At 43.7% G+C, this 21,429-nt stretch overlaps 1 protein-coding gene across 1 annotated transcript in view; it reads left to right on the top strand.

The window, feature by feature from the left end:
• Positions 1 to 2,381: 2,381 nt before the first annotated feature.
• PDZD2 (PDZ domain containing 2) overlaps positions 2,382 to 21,429 on the top strand; it is a 167,312-nt gene continuing 148,264 nt past the window's right edge. The window contains exon 1 of the mRNA XM_044431370.1: positions 2,382 to 2,661. The gene's annotated coding sequence lies outside the window, so the exon portion shown is untranslated. The remainder of the gene's footprint in view (positions 2,662 to 21,429) is intronic.

Here is a 21,429-nt window from a genome sequence, read left to right as displayed (position 1 = left end):
AGAACCTGCTTTCCCAGGTCTCCAGTCCAGCACAGCTGCTGGAAAACAGGTGCCACTGTTTTCATTGCAAGGTTGTTGGATGGTTTCCCTTTCCAGTTTTTACCAAGCAGGATCACCTGAGGTTGTGCTTCTGCCATGAGGGCAGAAGAAAGGGGAAATGCTTTTAGGTTTAAAGGAGAGCTGAACAAGGCTGCAGCCTGAGGGAGGGGTGATCTGTGGGTTACCCCCTCCCCTCAAGGGAAGACCTCAGCCCTTCCTGGTTCTTCAGCTTTTTTCCATCCTCTTCCTCCATGATGAAAAAGTGGTGCTTTTACCTGTGGATCCATCAAGAAAAATCATAGAAGCAGTATTGTCTGCTGTTCCTCATGCATGGGGAAGAAAACCATTTCCCCTTTCCTTTTCCCTTTACCTTCATTCTTCTGTTGTTTTCTTTCTCTTCTATAATAGGCCAGTTAGCTGAAGTGAAAGTGATACTTGTAAATGGTTTAATATATAGGTTGCTGAATTTATTGACCCACAGAGAAGGTTGAAAGGGTGGAGACAGACATGGAAAATGGAAATTTATTGCTCTGTGTCTTATTCCATCAACTGTATAGTTGGGAAAGAAGGAGCAGAATTTATATATAAAAAGGTTCCTTCTAGTATTCAGCTAAAATCTATCTTCTTGTAACTTAACCCATTAGCTCTACTTCTCTCCTCCAGGGCAGCAGAGTATGTCTTTGCTCTCTTCTGAGTGACAGCCCATGAAGGGCTGTCTTCTCCAGGCTAAACATGCCCAATTCTTTCAACTTTTCCCCATACTGGAAAATAAATGTCAGAGAAAAGATCTTAAATAGCCACAAGAGATCAAAAACATGATTTTATGTCTCAGTATTCAAGACTAATCTATCTTGGGATTTTGCTTGCATCTAGAGAAAAACCAAGAGGTTTAATACGGTGGTTTGGACTGAGCATCCTGTAGCTTCAGCCTGAGAATCATAGAACAGTAGAGTTGGAAGGGGCCTGTAAAGCCATTGAGTCCAAGCCCCTGCTCACGGCAGGACTCCAAGTTACAGCATCCCTGGCAGATGGCTCTCCGGCTGCCTCTTGAATGCCTCCAATGTGGGAGAGCCCAGAACCTCCCTAGACAGTTGGTTCCATTGCTGTACTGCTCTAACAGGAAGTTCTTCCTGATGTTCAGCCGGAACCTGGCTTCCTGCAACTTAAGCCCATTATTCCATGTCCTGCTGACTAAGACGAGATCCTGGCCCTCCTCTTTCAGTACCTGCAGAATGCTCTCCTATCTCCCCTCAGTCTTCTCTTCTTCAGGCTGAACATGCCCAGTTCCTTCAATCTCTCCTGGAACCACTTGCTCTGGAATTCTTCTGTGAAGCTGTGCATGGCTACTTTGGAGCAAATGGGGTTACAGCCCTCATTGGCCAGTCATGTTGAGAAGGAAACTTTTATAATGTTCACGTTTGTCGGTTGGTTGGTCGGTCGCCAATATCCAGATGACACGCCATTGAGAAATACTCCCCTCCTTCAACTTCATAAAAACAAAAACAAAACAGCCTTTTCTTGTGGATGCAGGGCTCTCATCAGTTCAGGACAGGAAGCCCTCCGGAGCAGGGATATAAACAGTTTAGCCGCCTGGGTCATGCTTCCTAATCGCTTTGCAGCTGGATGTGGGGCTGAGAGGGCGAGAGGCTGCACTGCTCCCTGGGGACAGACCTTGCTGATTGAAGTTAGCCGAGTGGAGGGGAGGAACTTTGTGCGAGAGAAGGTGGAAAGGAAATGCTTGAGCTGTGCAGTCAGATCAGACGCTCTGAGCCAGCGGGGTTGAAGGGAGGCATCCTACTACAATTGAATTCCAGGCTATCTCGCAGCCGGTTTCCTGACTTCTTGCCCTGTTCGGCGAGCTGTAAGAAGCTGCGGCGCAGGGTGTGGGGAGCAGAGAGCTGACCGTGACTGAAATCATGCGATAGCCGCAGATAAGACCGAGCCTCTCTTTCCTTGCTGTTTTGCAGTGTGGAAGGGTTGCATGCTTAACTGTGCAGCTGAAGTCTTTCTTTTCTCTGTCCTTGTTTTTAGTGGTGTCCTTTTTCTTTACCACTGGTAACCCAGGAAGGAACGCTAGATTCACCTGCCTGCCTAAGCTGCACGCTCTCATCTCGTGCCCACTGACCCTGCCTCTGCCTTTTTTCTTTTTGCCATGAGTGGGGCCAGCTCTGGCAGCTTTGACAGCTGAGCACATTGCAACTGACAAAAGCAGCATCAGGAATGCGCTGAAATCTATTCATGCTCCTCTAGCCAGAGGCAGAGAGGAGGAGGAGGAGGAGGGGAGAGCGCTCTCCCAGCCTTCTGGAAACTCACATAACAGAGTTGCTCCAGAAGGCATTGCTTTTTTATTTTTGAGGGTAAACAAGACTGCTGGGAAAAAGTGCTTCTTGGGCAGAGGCAGACACGGCAGTTCGGCAGCTGGATCTACCTACTTTGGTGTTCAAGTGACCTCTCATCTTGGGTGCCAGCAAGCGATTAAACTAATTAACAGACTCATGGGATTCTGAGCCATCCGTGCATGGATTAACCCAGCGACGCCAGCTGCTTCTTATAGAAATTCCAGGGAAGACAAAGCTATCAGAGAAGAGGACAATCCATGAAGGGGATTTAAAAGGAAAAGAGGTATGAGTAACACACCGTAGGAGTTGCAGTTTAGCAGGCGTGTATTTGGGGTCCACTCTGCAAAAGGGTTTGGCTTGCATGCACCGGAGGCTCAGAAAGTTATGTAACTACAATGCCAGTTCAAGCACTAGCTGTGATTTCTTCTGAAAGGTATCCACAGGCATTGATGAAACATGAGGTATACAATTTTGGGCTATGATTTCATGTGTATATTATTCCAGAAAGCTCTCATTTATTGTTTGTAATTTTTTAGACTGGCTTTTAAGAGTGTCATTCAGCTTATCTTCGCTTACCATATAATGCCACAGGTATAAGCACAGTTGAAGGTGCTTAGTGTGTGCATTTTTTTCAATTATGGCTTCACTAGGAGTATTTGCAATCAGAATTATCTGTTGCAATTAAATCTGGAAGGTGTGTAAGAACACCAAAAGGATTCAGCAGTGTCAAGGTGCAAAGTCAGCAGTGCAATACTGCGATAATAATCCTGGCTTAAGAATGTATTTTGGGGGTAATTGCAGTGGGCGTGTGGCGTCCTTGCTAAGCTAGGGCTAGTCCCACATTATCAATGCTTTACTTTCCATTCTGGTTTTGCTTTTGGAATTTTCAGTAATAGGAAGCTGGACAATGTCCTGGGCAAAACAGTGTTTACGATCTTGCGTGAGACTGTGTTCTGGTCCAAGTTGAAAGGCATTTGATCCAAAACAACCAAGCACTTCACTGGCAGAAAAACTTTTACAATTGAAATCAGCAACATGTAAAGCCATTGGGAAGGCTAGTGTAGAAATGTTCTCCAAATCCAGCCTCCATAGCAAAGCAAAGCAAGTTTCACAAAGAATCTGACTTATTTGATTTCCTGCAATTTAATTTGTACTGAATATTAGCTGAATTGATTTCTGTCTTTTTACCTATATCTATGCAGTATACAATGCTTGTGCGTCTTTTAAGGTTTCACTATTAGAAAGATCACCCTTACAAAATCCATTTAACCTCAACCATTTCATTCATTTTATATAAAGTGAATAAAATAACTGTAGGGATCCTTTTCCTAATCGTTAAAACAAACTTTTTAAAAATGTGCATGCAAAGTATCTGGTGTGTACTGTGTTTTGGCAGAGGTCTGGCCTGCAGTGGGACTCCAAAAGGGGTGGGTGAATATTGTAAATGAAACTAATAAGTAAAATATGGCTTAGAAATAAAAGGCAGCTGGGACTGTTAAATATTAGATTGCTCAAGAGCTTCTTTCCCATGGCGGACTCTTCTGGCAAATGAGTTTCTACTCAGTCTCTTATTTTTGGAACATACTTGGCCAAGACAAATGCCCAAATTATAAGTATGCGTGCTGTTCATATGAATGAACTAATGAATGAATATATTGCAAGCAATTAGCATCTATCACCATTGTGTACCAGTCAATGGTATTTTACAAAAAATATATTAATGAATTATCTCATTACAAAAAGGTTACACAGAATGATGACTTCAGACTAGCCTTCTTCAACCTGCTGCTGCTCCAGATATTTTGGGCTTCAGTTCCCATGAGCTCCAAAACAGCTGGACTGCATGAAGCTATTCACTGTCATTGCCCGAGTCCTCTGTGGGTGCCTTTGGTTTCCCCTTTGACATCTTTATCTTATGCAGACGCCTGCTGCACATGGCCAAGTGCCTTCTTTGACTCCCCAGCAGAGGATGGGTCTGTTTGTGTCTCTGTGTTTCTTGGGTCTGGTTGCAAAATTCATATGGATTCAAGAAACTCGCTCATGCTGAGTCAAATAACAGGTCCATATCACTCGGTAAGATCTGCTCTGACAGCAACTCTCTGAGATGCTCCGCAGAGGTCTGCCCCCTTAGCTGCAGTGCTGAGACAGATGACTGGGTCTGCGTCCTTGGAGACCTTGTGTGCGCCTCTGTCCAGTCTCTGCAGTACCCTTGGGACCTGTGCGCAGGGGATCTCTCCTTGCCCACAGGGGACAGCTTGTCTCCACATCCCATCAGTTTTGTCAGGTCGCACAAATGTTAGTCCTGCATAGAGAACACCCACTGGAATGGATGGGACTTAAGTTCGAGAAATACAGTGGTACCTTGACTCACATACTTAATCCGTTCCAGGACTCTGGTTGTGACCCAAATTGGCCATGAGCCAAGTTAAATTTCCCAGTAAGGTTAATCTGTAACTATTTTTTAAATCAGAAAAATGTGAAGCGAAGTGACAACAACAAAGATCGTGGCCATCTCCCCCCCCACCCTGAGCACGAGCACAGCCATCTCCCCGCCCCCCCCCCCATCATGACCGGGATTGTACCCGTCATCCCGGCGCGCTGTGGGGGGAAAGATGGGTGGGAACGCGGGTGCACTCGGGGGGAGGGAGATGGGTGCGATTGTGCTGGGGGGGGGAAATGGCCGAGATCGCAGTTGCGCTCGTGCAGGAAAGCAGGGCGCAATAATGGGCATGCTCATGCAGGAAAGACAGGCGCGATCTCGGCCATCTCCCCCTCCCCCGCCCCCAGCACAATCACAGCCGTCTCCCTAACCGTGATTGCAGTTGCCACCCAATGCGGAGTTCGCGACCTGAGTAAAAATGTTTATGAATTTTTTTGTTCGCGACCCGATTTAAGGCGTTCGTGAGCCAAGGTACCACTGTATTGGATAAACATTCATTAGCTGATTTATCGAGACCGTCATGCTGTGAGTCTTTTTCCCCCTGTTTATGGGGATCACTAGGGTGGGCTTGGAACCTCATAATATGATTGGCCTGTTGCATTTGGTGAGGGCTGCCTTCCGTGGCTGCTGTAACATATCCTCCTGATCAGACATATGGGAATCATAAACCACAGACAGCTAGGCTATGTGAGTAAAGGAGCGATGTGCATACTATAAACATATGCAACATGGCATGCATATACCATGCATATTTCATGGATGCATTTGGCTGTGCACTTATAGGACCAGACCAGGGGGGCACGAGAAGCTTCTGCATGGATATGGTGTCCTTTGTAATCTCTGTATGTCTCCTAAAAATACCCACACTGTCTTCATTTATGCTTCCATTTTACATAGGAGAATATGCAATAAGATTCACATTGGCTGAACATACGTGCAAGTGCCTCTCCATTGCAGTTACTAGCAAATGTGCTACTGATGATGCAGTGGACGTGGGCTCTGCCTCTAAGGGCAACTGTTACTTTCCACCCCACTGTGCAGCGAGACCCAGCCCTGTGCCTTTCAGATGATGGTGGATGGCGACTTCTCCACGCCCTGGCTGAGGACAGCTGGGTCTGATGTAGACAGTGGAGGCCCAGGTTCAAACCCCTACCAGCCATGGTGTCGGTGGCCCTGTGGATGACCTTGGTCCGAGCATAACCCTTGGTATGTTGTGAGCATCAGAGACTGAGGCAGTGTACAGACATCGCAGAGAAACGTGGTGCTCCTCCAAACTCATATGCATTGGTGTCATCAGGGCGGGATTTTCGAACAGATGTTCAGGGCCCTTGGCAAGGTTGGCTCACCACATTATGGAGTAAACAGAGAGATACAAATTAGCATTTAAAGCATAGGAGGCCCATAAGACTAATAAGTCCAGGGTCCAAAAAGACCAAACTGTACCTTACGGCTGTATTCAGCTGGAGTCTATTCTACAGTCCAGAAGTTTCTGTGTGAATTGATTCCAGCTTTTTTGTGTCCCTGATATTTCCATCTTTTGTTATGTATTCCTCTCTATCCTCTTGTCTTCCTGATGTTTTGACTGCAGACCCCATTATCCCTGACCATTGAGCAAAACATCTATCATCCACAGGTTGGAGAATATTGCTCTATTCCTTGCAGTCCCTCCTACTTGGTAGTCATTACCTTTCATGAAAATCCCATCTGTCGGTTTGCCTGGCAGGGTGGTCCTGCCATTCAGCTGCTTTTCCTTTGAGTCATAGCTGTAGGGTACCTGCTGCATGCATTGTCTTCCAGGTGACTCCCCCTGCCCCCAGGTTCCTTAAATGGCCTGTAGCCCAAGCAAATCTTGTTCGCACCTTCTTAAAGTAATGTTCATTTTGGATTCTATTTAAAAAAAGTTCAGCCTCTCTCAACAATTTTACTTTGCATGGCACAAGCAAAAGAACAATAAAGCAAATGGCCTTATATGAAATAAGACCCAGGGAAAAAAAGCACTGTGGTCTGGTATACTGAGCAGGGTGCTCTGAGCCAGGAAATAATTTTCAGTAATCCTGTGTCTGCCACTGATTCCCTGTTTGCTTTAATTGTGGTTTCAATTAGTTGTGTAATGCTCCATTATGCCCAGCAAAACAAACTCTGTTAAACTCTGTGCCCCTCTGCTTTTCCACCGTTTGGGGATCTGAGTGATCACAACCATATCCCTTACTTTGTGGTGTTACAACTGCAATTTTGCTGTATTTTTGTACCTTTTAAAGCATAAGATAATGGTCTAACACTGATTGATCTAATTCAGGAATCCTCAAGCATGGCCCTATGCCCCCCCCCCCCACCGCAAAAAAAACCCACCCAAAACCAAAAACCAGAAACTCAATTTCCAGAACTGTTTCACACATACCAGGGTTTCATAATTGGTGACTGCAGTGTGGAGTGAAGGGTGTGTGAATGAGCCACAGAGAAAATGTTCATATTGTTTGACACTGAATGTCATCAAGGCTTGATTCATAAAGAAGAGCATAAGATGCTGTGGTATTGGAGCATAAAAGCAGGGCAATAGTCCATCTAACTTGGTATTGTCTACATCACAGGTGCAGAACTTCAGGTCCAGGGGCAAATCCAGCCCTTCTGGTCTCCTAGTCTGGCCCTTCAGGTTTTCTTAGATAGCCCCAACCACTGATCATCAGGCAGTTTCCCGGCTTCTATACAGTTCCCTTTCCCCTTCCATATTCTAAAAGATGGAAGGGCCTCTGGTAAGCCTTATGTATTGGCAGTAAGTGCTTTAAGCTCAAATAGACCAGTATTTTGGGCTTGACTCTTTTGCCTTTGGCCTTGTCTGAGGCTGAAATGCAGCTTCTGGAAGCTTCTCTGAAATGCTACAAGAGGTTCTCCCTGAGGTTCTGTCCTCCTGGCCCATGCATGGGCTGGCAGCAGCTCTCCTGGAATCTGGAAGGAGTTCTGTTCCAGTTCATTGTCTCCGGGTGCCCTGCTCACAGCCCCTCACCTGCATTACCATCCATCAGGTTGGCAGGCACTAGAGACAGGGACATTTTAATGGTGGCTCCATCCTGTGCAACTCCTCTCGAGGGTGCATTTGGCTCCTTCTCTTCCTGTTTTTGGTGGGTCCTCAAGACCTGGCTATGCCCACCTGCTTTTCACTGTATGTTATATGGCATACACTGTTGCTTTCTATTTTGCATTATTTCAATTGTTTGCTGAAAGGCAGCAAGAAAATATCTTTAAAAAATCCATCAAGAGGCTGAACCTGGAAGCCTTTGTATGCAAAGTCTGTGCTCTGCAACAGCAACACTTTTGCTTTGCTCAGGCATCTATTTATTTCACTTGATTACTCAGTTCTTGATGACTGGCAGCTTGACGCATGTGTTACTTTTAATGTTCTCAGCAGGTGGGGTTTTGGATCTGTGACCTTTTGCTTATGCATGCAGATTCTCAGGCAATGAATATGCATATGTGTGAGCCAGCTCTGCATGTTGAGTATTGCTTTACATACATGGGTGGTCTAACCCATTGTCTTCCGGTAAGCTATGGGTGCAAACAACCAGAAATATACCTAGCTAATGTCCAATCCTTGGACTAGGAAAATCAGGTTGCTTTCCTTTTCCTTGGGTGCTCTTACCGTATTCATTCAACTTGCTTGATGTTTATTCTAAAAGGTTTGGACATCCTGCTATCCTGTTTTGTGCAAGTATCTCGGACTGGTAACAGAGTCTTAGTTGGCTGTTATGTGCCATCAAGTTGTTTCTGACTTACGGCAATCCTATGAATGAAAGAAAGCCCTCCTAAATATCCTAGCCTGACAGTCCTGTTTAGCAGTTCTAAATGCAAGGCTGAATTTATCTGCTCTTCCTTTTCTTCTTTTGCCTTCCCCTTCCCCTTATTGCACACATTCAGTTTTGGCTGAGAATTAGCCAGGATATTGTGGTGGTTAGAGTTGGATGGGGGCTTGGACAGTCTGGGTTCTAGCCTTCACTTGGCCCAGAAGCTCATAGCTGACTCTCAGCTGGTCACTCTCAGCCAGTCACTGATGCCTAATCTACCCGACGGGGTTGTTATAAGGATAAAATGGAGAGGAGAATGACCATGGAAGCAGTTTGGGTTTCCTCCACAAGGAAAACAGGCAGGATACAAATATAATAATAAATAAGCAGTACAAGAAAGAGTGAAATGCTAATCACCGTACTAAGGTCGATTGGAAATACTTGAGATTGGCGGCAGAGGCCCTTCTCCGGGAACCCCCCATGAAAGATATTAGGAGGGTGAGTACCTGAGGGCCTTCTCTGCGATGGTGCCCCACCTATGGAATGTGCTCCCCAGAGAGGTCTGCCTGGTGCCGTCGTTATTTGTTTTTCGGCACCAGGCCAAGACATTTTTATTTAAACAATATTTTAATAATTGTTAATATTATTTATCGGTTTTAAATTTTTAGCCAGGATGAATCCAGATTTTATATATACAGTATTTATCTGTATGATTGTTTATTTATGATGTTGGAAGCTGTCCCGAGGCTTATGCGAATGGTACGGCATACAAAAATTCCAAATAAATACATACATACATACAAACATACATACATACTGTGGGAAAAATGAATAAGGAACTATCTGTTAAACACTTCCTTGCACTCACTGCCTTAATATATCACATTTCTCATATGTATTTCTACAAACACAAGTTTGTTTTGCAACTGTGTAGTCCATATCTAATAATATTTAAGTGGTGGTTTGATTAAAAATTATTTTTAGTACAGACAGTGTAATCAATGTGATATTCATGTAAGCATTGCAAAATATGTAGTTTATTTCCCTTTTCCTTCTGTACTACTCGTATGTAGGACACGGCCTCTGTCTTGCATGTAGGTGTGTGCCTGAGCTAATATTTCAAGGAATGGAGTCTGAGGAACTGATGTAGGCAGTGGTGATGGTCTCAACCTTATGGACAACTGGAAGTTAATGGATCAGTGAGGCCAGATGGTGTTCCTCCTAGAGTCCTTAAGGAACTCAAATGCAACATTGCTGCTGCTCTGACAAAGATATGTGATTTGTCCCTAAGAGCAGTTCCTACCAGAGGATGGGAAAATGGCTAATATAATATCCGTTTTTAGAAAGGTATCTTGCAGAGCTGGTCCTGTACAATTAGCTTAACATCTGTTCTTGGTAAATTGGTTGCAATCAATATTGAAGATAAAACAATAAACCTATAGAAGGGCAAGCCCTGCTGAAATGGAATCAACACTGTAACTTCTATCTTACCAACCTCGTAAGAGTGCTACCCATGATTCCCCGAAAATAAGACACTCATATTTTTTTTGGCTCACAGAAACGCACTAGGTCTTATTTTCAGGATAGGTCTTATTTTTGGGGAAACACGGTGATCTGCTCGCCATTTTCGGACCAATCGGAGATCCAACTTCTTCTCTTTGCAGTAAGCTGTAAGATTCTTGCCACACGAGTCCTCCATGATTCGACAGAATAGCTCTTTCTTTTTGTACTCATCTTGTCTGGGGATCAAAATAATATTCTGTTTAAATCTACCATTAAATACTTTACCATGACATAATACCATAATACTGTACAGGTAGAAGACTTACAAGACAGGAGTGAATGGCAAAGTTAAGAATAGGGTGAACAGGGCAATCAGGGGTGCCGTACCTTCCCAAGAGCAATTTGGTAACCAGTCACTGGCCAGAATGAGCGAAGCGCACTTTCACTATCGACTCCTCACAGGTGGAGTGCATTTCGTATCACTCCGCCTGTGACAGGAGCCGGCGCTATAGAGGAAGCATCGGCTCATGCGACTCTGCTCCCTCCACAGGGAGCAGAAGGAGCAGAGCTGATTAAGTATGTTTCCTCCACATGGTGCATTAAGTGTAAGTTTAAAAATAAAGTTTAAAAAGGCTCTTTATGTTCCCCACTGGCCCTGGGAATAAACACAGCTAGGTCTTATTTTTGGGGTAGGTCTTATATTTTAGCAAGTACCAAAAATAGTACTAGGTCTTATTTTCGGGATAGGTCTTATTTTTGGGGAAACATGGAAATTTATTTATTTTTCAATTAATATCCTGCCTTTTTCCTACAAAGGGCTCAAGGCAGCTTACACCATTCTCCTCCTCCATCTTATCCCCACAACAACAACCCTGTGAGGTAGGTTGGGCTGAGAGTCTGTGACTGGCCCAAAGTCACCCAGTTGGCTCCATGGCTGAGTGGGGACTAGAATCCAGATCGTCTGAGTCCCAGTCCCACACTCTTAACCACTACACCACACTGGCTCTCAATAATAAACATGTGAACAGGTGGACATTGTTTACTTGGACTTCCAAGATTTCTTTTTTGACAGAGTTTGTCATGAGCAAACTTAGGTGTCATGGGAAAAAAGAAGATGTGCTTTTATGGATCAGTATGTGGTTAAAAACCAGACAGAATATAGGGATAAATGGCAAATTCTTCCAACGGAGGGCCACAAGTGGTGGAGTTCCACAGTGATCTGTATTGAGGCCAAGGTTTTTCTGTTTATTGATAACTGATACTGAATTAGGTTGAAGAGTAAGCAGTGAGGTGGCCAAGTTTGCTGAGGACACAACATTATTTAGGGTGATTAAAACAAAAATGACTACCTATAATTCCACAAAAGATGTCTCCAAACCAGGAGAATGGCCGTCACAATGGCAAATGTGGTTCGATGTAAAGTGTTGCTTGGAGGGGATCTTGGAGTTGTGATGGGCAGCAAAGTGGAAATGTCAACCCAGGACATGGCTGCTGTGAAAAAAAACTTCATGGTAGGCATAATTAGGAAAGGAACTGCACATAAAACTACCAAGATAATTCTCCCCTTATAAAAAATTATGATATGCCTATATGTAGAATACAGTGTACAGTTCCGGTTGTCAGACTCAAAAACAATATTACAGAGTCGGAAAAAGTGTAGAAAAGGACAACTAAAATGATAAAGAGGCTGGAGCCCCATGAAGAGTTACAATGTCTGGGAATGCTTAGCTTAGAAAAGCAGTGAGTAAGTGAAGACATCATAGAACTGAACGATATTATGCATGGTGGCAAGAAAGAGAAATATTTTTCACCCTCTCTTATAATGCTAGAATTTGGATCCTATGAAGCTTGATTGGTGGGAGATTTAGGACAGATGTATGGAAGTACTTCACACAGCACATTGTTAAACAATGGAATTCACTTCCACAAAATGCGGTGGTGGCCACTAATTTGGATGGCTTTTAGAGGGGATTAGACAAATTCATTGAGAGGAATACTATCAAGGGCTACTGATCCTGATGGCTGTATGCTGCCTCCACTGTCAGAGGTATTATATCTCCATACACCAGTTGTTTACCATACCTTGCTGTGTGTTTCCTCTGGGCAGCTGTTTTGGCTACTGCATGGACAGAACCCTGAACCAAATGGACCTTGGTCTCACCTGGCATGGCTTTTTGTATGTCTGCAGGGCAGCTTATGGCTCATAATGACTTGATTTTGCAAACAGCTGCTCGCCTAGTTCTCTGTGGCCAGTAGGAGTGATATTAAGGAGAGCAGACAGGGGAAGTGTTTGCAAATTGCAAGTTTTGCCTCCATTCTTTCAGACCTTTGATGTTCTACAAATGACTTACAGGGCTAAGTACAAGTCCATCTGAAAATTCTTGCAAAAAGGTCACTTGATGCTGAGTGACTGTTTGTCTCTCCTTTTTTTGGGGAAGGGGGTGCTTTTAAATCTGTCCTTCCCACAACAAATCCTGAAATAGGGTACAGCGTTCCCCTTCTTATATGCTATCAATAGCAAATTGAATTGAATTTGCTGGTCCAGGCAAGACACATATTAGTCCCTTTTCTCTCTTCCCTCCTAGAACTTTGTTGAGCCTGGCAGTAAGCGGAATGGAAGTTAAGTACCAAGCATCCATCTTTAATGATGGGCAATTTGTGTGAGATGCAATTTGTGCTTTGCTAAGTCCGCAGTCTGGCAGATGACAGAGGGGGAACGAATTAAAGACCCTCCATCATCCGGTGCTGGGGTGACATTTATTGTAGAGCAGTGTAGAAAGAGTGCAGCTTTTTCAGTGTATGAATGAAAAGAAGACACTAATGAATTGCAAGTAGACCAGCTTCCTGTGAGTTGCTGGCCCTGCACATGACATGCATCCGAAAGTTATTCGGTTGGACCCAGACTTAGTTGTGTGTAGACTAGGCTCACTGAACTAAAATTGGTTGGACTAATTTAAGTCAATTTTCTCTGGTAAGATCACACAAGGTTTAAAGAAGTCCAGCTGCTTGTAAAGGACAGCAATGGGTTAGAATTAGGGTTGAGCAAGATCTGGGCAAGAGGAAACCTAATTGCACTTTTGTGTTTTCCCCATCCAGAATATGGATGAAAGCAAGCCTACTGAAACAGCCAAGTATCACTCCTGGTATGTCAAATGTTTAAATGAAGGAATTGTGACTGAATGTGCCCACATATAAAAAGCCCCCTCTGCTCATAGAGAAGCAGCGGTCAGAGGAAAGGACTCTAGCTCAGAGTTTTTCATTTCAGGCTAGCTTTCTACGTGCATGGATTTCTTGCCCCATTTGTAATATTCCAACATGCAATTCTGACTTTCTCCTGAAGAAGTGCTACAATCTAGAACAGTTTTATCATGAGAGTATTGCTGATTTTTTAAATTGAAAACATTGCGAATTTCTAGAAACACATCTAGAGTGAGGAACAAGGTTGCTTTTCCATCAATATCTAGATATGGAAGTGACATCTGTCCATCAGAATTTAATTTCAGTCCTGTTAATTTCAGTGGTTTTACACTAGGCATGACTAAGTCCGATTTAAGCCCAAAGATTCTTTCCTGAGATTTTTCGCTGCTTTTCATTGCAAATAGTTATTTCAAAAGTTACAACTTCCTAGTTTCAGTGCTGTTTACCAGTAACCTTAGGAAAATGTGTTGAAGTCTGTTGCATTGCTTTCATCCCTGTTTCATGAAGGGCCAAGCTTTGTAGGAAACTTGCAGCAGCACTGAGAATTGCTTCAGAATTGCTGCTGATATTGTCACCATCCCAACACTCAACACTATCATAGAGCTATGAAAGCTGCAGGAAAGGGACAACACACGTGACTGGGACAGAAAAGGGACAACCCATATGACTGGGACTTCATAGTTCTCTGATGACAAAAAGGATTTTTAATGTATTAGAAAACTGCTTTGTCTGGATTAAAAATAACATATTTAAACCACAAGAAGACTCTTCTGAAGCATCTTTGCCACCTGGTTTTATGTCACTATTGGGATTGACTAGAAAAAAAGCCTATTTGTGGTCAAAATGGAATTCTATCCATATTCTGTAGCACTTGGATATATATTTCCCATTGTGTATGTTGCTTAGTATATTGATATATGTGTTTGCAAACCAAGAAGACTATACGGAGAGTGGTCTTGGCATTCCTAATGTTGTACAATATCATCATGCTGTGAAATTGACTTCTTTGCATGGTTGCTACTAAGTGGATGAAGTAGTGAATGTGGGTGGCCTTGAACAGATTTACTGCTCTTTAAAAATGAGCTATAAAGAAAGATTCAAAGATCTTACTGTTAATCATAGCACCTTTAATTATTTGGCACAAATATAAATTGTATATTAGTCTTGTCATATCCCCATTTATATAAGTATTTTATAGTGAGCAAACACATTATACATCAAATTTTTGGGGATGATTTTACTTCATGGAAACAGAAAAATATTGCTGGTTTATTGGTTGAAAATCATGTTATTTCATTTCAAGAACTCATAGTTAATCTGGAAGCCTTTAAATCACCTAAATGTTCCAATACCACCCCCTAAATGAGACAGATTATAGTCTCACTTCTAGTTAAATATACTTGCATCCAAATTTGAATTATAATGAAATCCCTCAAGTAACTTTATTAGTAAAACTTAGTTTGTTGTCATTGTTTGATGAATCATACTATTTTTATTAAACATGTGATAAAAAGATGTAAAAGAGCGAGCCAGTGAGGTTCGAGTGTCAGACTGTTCTCAGAAGATCCTGGTTCTGGTCCCCTTTTGGCCATAAGGTTTCCTGGATGACGTTGGTCCAGGCACTTTACAGTTTCATACAATCACAGGGAAAGCAAGGCATTGTGGCAGCTTCTCTCCACATGAGCCACTCACGTACTGCGCGATTAGCCTGATTACCCTCACGGGACATTAGTTGCCACGGTGGGTTGCATGGAGGGTGTGGCTCCCCCAGTGCTTCAGAATCCATTACTTGCTGTAGGGTTCGGGCGTGGTTTGGAGACCAGGCCCTGCAACCTGAGGCAACCTGGCAGCCCACCTGTACGGCTCAGTGATGAGGCCGGAGGCTGATGCCTGGGGTGGTGTGTGCATGCGTGCCGAGTCCTGCCTCCAATGAAAGCGGGGCATGCATCTGATCAGCAAGCAGGTAAAGCAGTGTCCTCATTTGGTCTCTCTCTCTCCTCTTAATGTTCTCAGGCAGAGCAATCCTTTGGAGGCAGGCAACAAGGAGTCCGTGGTGTTTGCAGGGTCTTGCTAGCCAGTGGTGGTGGGCTGTCGTGGGGAAAATAAGCCAGCTCCAGGCCTGGGACAGGAGGAATTTGGGTCTGCAGAACCCAGAGCTTCCCCCAGTCTCCTACAGGCATGATCCCTTTTGCTTCCACCACCAGAGAAGCAATGGCAGAAGCACCTGCAGCTGCCACAGGGAGGCTTCCTATGGCGGACTGCCTCTGTAGGTGGGAAGGGAAGTCAATCTATCCTATGGCCTCTGGGATGCTCTTTCAGAGATTACAGGATGCGCCTTAATTCTGTACAAAATATCATCCATAGAACTTGAAAACAACTGTTTCTATGTGCTTAGTTGTTGCAAGCTCCTTTAAAGATCCCGCTTTTTCAGTTGGTTGTATTTTCATTGGGAAACATTCCAGTTCCAACCCCTAGTAGTCTACAGCCAGGTACTGGAAAGCAACTGAGAAATGACCTACACAAATCAGTAAAAGAAAAATCGGATGGGAGGAATTTGCAAAATTAATAAACAGATGGCAATGCCTCATTTTAAACTCAATCACACAGAGAGATATGAAACCCTCAAACGTACCTTAAGCTGCTGTGATTCTTTGACATAGTTCTGTCTCGTGAAAAACTTGGTGGTGGGAGGCAGGGAGTAGCCACCTTTTATCCAGATGAAAAGTCAAAAGTGTAAGACAATGTACTATCTGAAGTTATTCACAGTGGGAACACTTCAAAAGAAACCCCGTGCACTCTTACTGTCTGGACTGGGTGTTGTGGTTTGTTTTTCAGAAGCAGCTGCTAGAAAGTCCAAGAGCTGCTTCACAGCTGCAAATTCAATTTTCTCTGGTAAGATCATGCAAAGTTTAAAGAAGTCCAGCTGCTTTTAGAGGACATCAGTGGGTTAGGGTTAGGGTTGGGGTGAGCAAGATCTGGGCAAGAGGAAACCTAATCGCAATTTTGTGTTTTCCCCATCCAGAGTATGGATGAAAACGAGTCTACTGAAAGGGCTGAGTATCTTTCCTAGTACATCAGACTTTTAGATTAAGTCTACTGTGACCAAATGCACCCATGTATAAAAAGCCCCCTCTGCTCATAGAGAAGTGGCTGTCAGAGCAAGGATGCTACTCAGGGTTGTCATTACAGGCTAGCTTTCTACATGCATGGATTTCATACTCCATTTGAAGCACTCTAACATGCAATTCTTCCTTTTCTCCTGCAGAAGTGCTACAGTCTAGAACAATTTTATCACTGTAATATTGCTGATTTTTAAATTGAAACCCTAAATACAGCCAAGTGATTTAATTATGATGTCCTCTTGTGTGATGCCACTTCCATATCTAAATATTGATGGAATATTTGGAAGATGGCTCTTTCAGAAGGACTTCTGAAACTGACCTTTGGGGCTGGGTAGGTACATACGGCAGCGGGCCGTCCTCCAGCTCCCCTCTCCCAAGCCATTTAAGGCTTACATGCTAGAACAAGCACTTTAAATTTGGCCCGAGCTCAACTGGTAACCAAAGAAGGTGATAAAGTACTGGAGTCACACGGGCTGCTTGGCCCGTTAGTTGTGCTGCCCTGTTCTGTACCAAAGTTTCTGGACCATCTTCATCAGATTGAAGCATCTGCTTTGATCCTGTGGCTTTTGGGCTCCTGTTTGATTAGAGATGAGAGGGCTAGTGAGAGACCTAAGAGGAGTCATAGTACAGTGCTGGGAACATGCTGTCATCTGTCTTGAGCCCTGGCTTCAAGGTAGGCTTAGACTGGAGAGGGGCAATAGCTAGTCATGAACTGAGGTATCACAGAGTTGGTGCTGACCATGCGTAGTCCTGCTTCTGCCTTCTCCCTCTTTTCTGTTGGTCAAACAGGTTCAGGATGCTTTTTAAAGCAGGTTGAGCTAGCGCTCCGAGTGTCACAGTGCTTCTTGCATGTGGCCTTCTCTCTGAAATAAAGTTTCCCTCTAAAACAACCATCACCTGTTTTCAGCCTACAAGACCATGATAAATGGCTTCCACAGGGACAGTATTTGTGAATGGATGATGGCTACATTCAAGAATCACATGAGGAGAGAAAGGGAGGTTGCTTTGTTTTGTTACAAGAGAGTCTGCCAAATTCCACATTTTCAGAGAGATCAACGTCTGATGTGCAGCAACTCCATATTATGTTTGGCTGGAGGAAGTGTTACAGCTCTGTAATGAGATACTGATGTATATAATAGTAACTGATCTTTGAGAGCACATTGGAGAGCCAAGTCACGTTCTATGGAGATTTTTGTGTGGCCAGTAGAATCTATGCACAAAACTCAAGAGGCCAAGGGAAAATAAGGGTCATACTCAGCACAGGAAAAGAACTGGGTCTTTTGTCTCAGATCACAAATGTTCATAATTCTGCAGGTTGCTTGTATGCCTAGGCTAAGGTGGGATTGAATCATGCAACAAGATGATGAAGCAAAAAAGTCCAGTGGTCAGGTTTGTACAGGTGAATACAAACTGTTCCAACCAGTGATAGGGCACATAGAGAAATTCAGAGTGTTTATGCAAATCACTGCCAGCTGTAGCCTAATGGTTGGTGTCAAAGTATGGCCAAAAGCAACCCTCCTGTGTCTTAAGCCCATTGGGTTCATGTTTCTAATTCTTCTATGCAGTCGCATGTCAAGAAAGAAAGCAAATATAAAACTAGAGCTTGAAAACTGCATGTATAACAAGCCAAGTGTCCTCTCACGAAATGGATGGGGGCATGTTTTTGCCATGGTTGCATTTGTTCTACTAACATCCTCCAGTGGGAGACAAGTAAGGGTTTTTTATATGCACTTAACAACTATCAAGAGTGGAGAGGGGGACATTTTTCTCCTTCACAATACTAGAATCCAGGGTCATTTCATGAAGTTGAATGGGAGGAGGAGAGATTCCAAACAGGTAAAGGAAGTATTTCTTTGCAAAGTACATGGTTAAACTGACTGGCTGGCTGTAAAAAAATTAGACACATTCATGGAGGAGAAGTCAATCAAGAGTTATTAGTCATGATGGCTATGTGCTACCCTCAGATGTAGCAAGCCTGGTACACCTGTTGCGGGGCAACATGACTAGGAAGGTGCTATTGCACTCATATCCCTCTCGTCTTCCTAGATGTAGCTGAGTGTGAACCAAATTCTGGATGAGGTACATCCTTCACCTGATCTAGCACAGCTCTTCGTAGGAATCTTTCTGGCATGTAGCATTCCTTCTGCAGAATATTGTTCCTGAATTGATCTCTGTGGATACAGTGATCTTCAGAGTAACGTGAGTACAAAAAGTATGTGCCCTAAATTTAGATAGTGGAGGAGGGGAGAAGATTGATTAACGCATCTCTAAAATGGTTGCTGGTGTGTAGCATTGTCATGTCACATTATGTTTTATAGCGCTCCATTGGTATGCAGTCTATGCTTAGTTTACCCCAAGTGAATACACTGACCAAAGTACTGCAATATTCATAACTATGTATCTCCTGCAGAAAGTTGGACAAAGGTAGTTTTTCTTCATTTAACAGTGAACTCTGCATAGTGGCTTCATTATATGGCTTGCCACTGTGTTAACACTTTCATTGTTCAACCACTTGAATAAATGCGCATGGATTTCTGCCCAAATTAGTTTCCCCGATCCCCATGTTATCCTCAAAACTCTGCTTGGCTTGCCCTAAATGCAGGCTTGCACCTCATTTCTCCTTAATAACCTGTCCAAATCCAAAGGCACACTTACAATAGGACTACTGAAAAATCTCAATGGCTTTCAGTCCAGCTACAATGCCATGCACCACAGGACCGAGACTCTAAAGTCTCCTTTTCTAGTTTGGATGGAGCTTGGGGTATGAAGGCAAAGCAGGACATGTAATTCCTGCAACATAAGAATGTGAGTGAGTTCTGCTGGACTGGACCAAAGGCTATCATCAAGTCCACAACATCCTGTTTCCTACAGTGGCCAAGCAGATGCCTGTGAGGAGCCCATGAGCAGCAGGGGGGTCAAGACCTTCTGCTGTTGATCTCAGCAACTGGTTCTGTCTAGGAAATATATGTCCATTGAAACTTCAGGTTCTATGTAGCCTTTGAACTAGTGGCCACTGATAGACTCTCAGGAAGACTGAGAAATGGGGCAGGAACTGTAATGGGAGGAGGGAGCTGGGGAAAACCAGGCTGGGAAAACTTGTGTGAGTAAGATCTAGAGATGTGTAGATCAGCTACACATGAGCTTGCCAAAATTCTGCGGTTTCTGTCTTGAAGCACATTCCAATTTGAGTCCTTATCAGATTGTGAGCTGGGGTAGGGGAATTTTGCATGAAAATATCTGCACATTTTTATGCGTATTTCCCATATGTACACATAAATTGTGCACATTTTGAGAAGTATGCATTCTTCACCCCTTTGCCGAGGCATGTTTGTATACAGGTATGCATTTTTTTTGCTTGTACATTTTTCAAATAAACATATGCTGGCAAAAGTATTTTTGGGTTTGTGAATTACACTGAAAGCTCTGAACTGTAGGGGCTTAGATCACAGACTGAATCTTGAGTTCCTGTTTGGTCTGGAAGGTGCAAAATGGGTAAATCTGGATTTTTTCAAAAATGCATTTCTAATATGCCTTTAGAGAGAGCTCAACTTGCTCAAGCTGCAACCAGTCAATTTCCCTCCTACTGGAGCCCCCCCCCCCCCTTTGCAGAGGCTTTTGTGGGGAGTCTCACATTTGGGAGGAATGGGAGGGGAATCCATCTTGCACAGGCATCCTTGTACAAGCCTTTCAAGGCAATAGCCCTGATGTTTTATTTCACCATGTGCCCCAGAACTAGGCAATCTGGGGCCTGCCAGGTGATCTGGACAATTCCTGTAATTCCTTGCCATTGGTTGTGCTGGTAGAGGCTTATGGGAGCTGCGTGATACAAGAGGTACAGGCAGGGCTTTTTTTGTCATAGAACGCACCCGAACGGTGTTCCGGCACCTTTTTTTTGACGGATTTTTCCAAGTGATTGTGAATCGCCCTGTTGGGCGTAGCAGGTCGGCAGCAAAAATCATTAGCATAGTGCCTGCGGGCTGCTTGTGTGTCGGCACTGATTGTGAGGGCGCTACTCGGCATGGGACACTGCTCGGCTTGGGATCGGTCGTGTGGTCGCACGCTGAGTGCTTACTACTGGCAGCGACCATTGTGTAAAAGTGTGACCCCAAGACGTGAGTTCTAGCACTTTTTTTTTTTTACAAAAAAAAACACTGGGTACAGGTATGTGAACCTGGCCAGGGCCAAGATTGAGGCTGGCACTGAGGGGGCAGCTTCCTTGTTACTGTGAATATGTAATACTCAGCCAATTATCTTAGAGACTTAATCTAGCACCAAACACTCCCCTATTACAGTCCCATCCAAACTGGCATGCTAGTGATTGCAGCTGCCTGCTGGCTGTCATTCGCAAACCTCACACTAGTATGACACTAACTGTCCATTACTCAGATGTGACAATGGTCCTTTTGGTGCAGCAATGCTTTGGAATGGGCCAAAATAAGTGCTTGCAATATCTTGGGATGTTCCAGAAAGCTGCATCACCTTCTATCAAAGTTTATCAAAATGACATTTGAAGAGGAGTTTTGAATCATTTTCAGGGAGGCTCTGTGTGTCTTTGTGTGTGTGTGTGTGTGTGAGAGAGAGAGTGGGGGGTATTTTGTGAAGTTTTTTTTATTTGTAATTCCCCCATTTCAATAAGCCGAAATGAGAGGATGTGCTATCTGACTTTGCTATATTGATTTTGCGTTATGGATTTATCTAATATTTCTGCAGTTGTTTGCCTGACATATGGTGTGAACATTTTAAAAGTATGCATTATTCTATAGCAGGGAGATATACCTGCCAGATGTGGAGACTGCATCTCCCATCTGCCCAGCCAGTATGACTGATGGACAGGGATCATGGGAGCTGTATTCCAAAAAATCTGAGTGGAACCAGATCTCAGGTTCCCTAGTCTCTGTGTTGTTTGATCTGTTCCAACATACATTTTGAACTACTGGTACACTGTTGTGTCCATTTTACAGATGAGAATAAGAGACAGGGGTTTTGTGGGGTCATTTTTTTCAGGGAAAATC

This window comes from Varanus komodoensis, unplaced genomic scaffold (genome assembly GCF_004798865.1).
Source record: "Varanus komodoensis strain SLA01 unplaced genomic scaffold, ASM479886v1 scaffold22, whole genome shotgun sequence".
Taxonomy (NCBI): Eukaryota; Metazoa; Chordata; class Lepidosauria; order Squamata; family Varanidae; genus Varanus; species Varanus komodoensis.
This window is presented reverse-complemented; position numbering and strand designations above follow the sequence as displayed.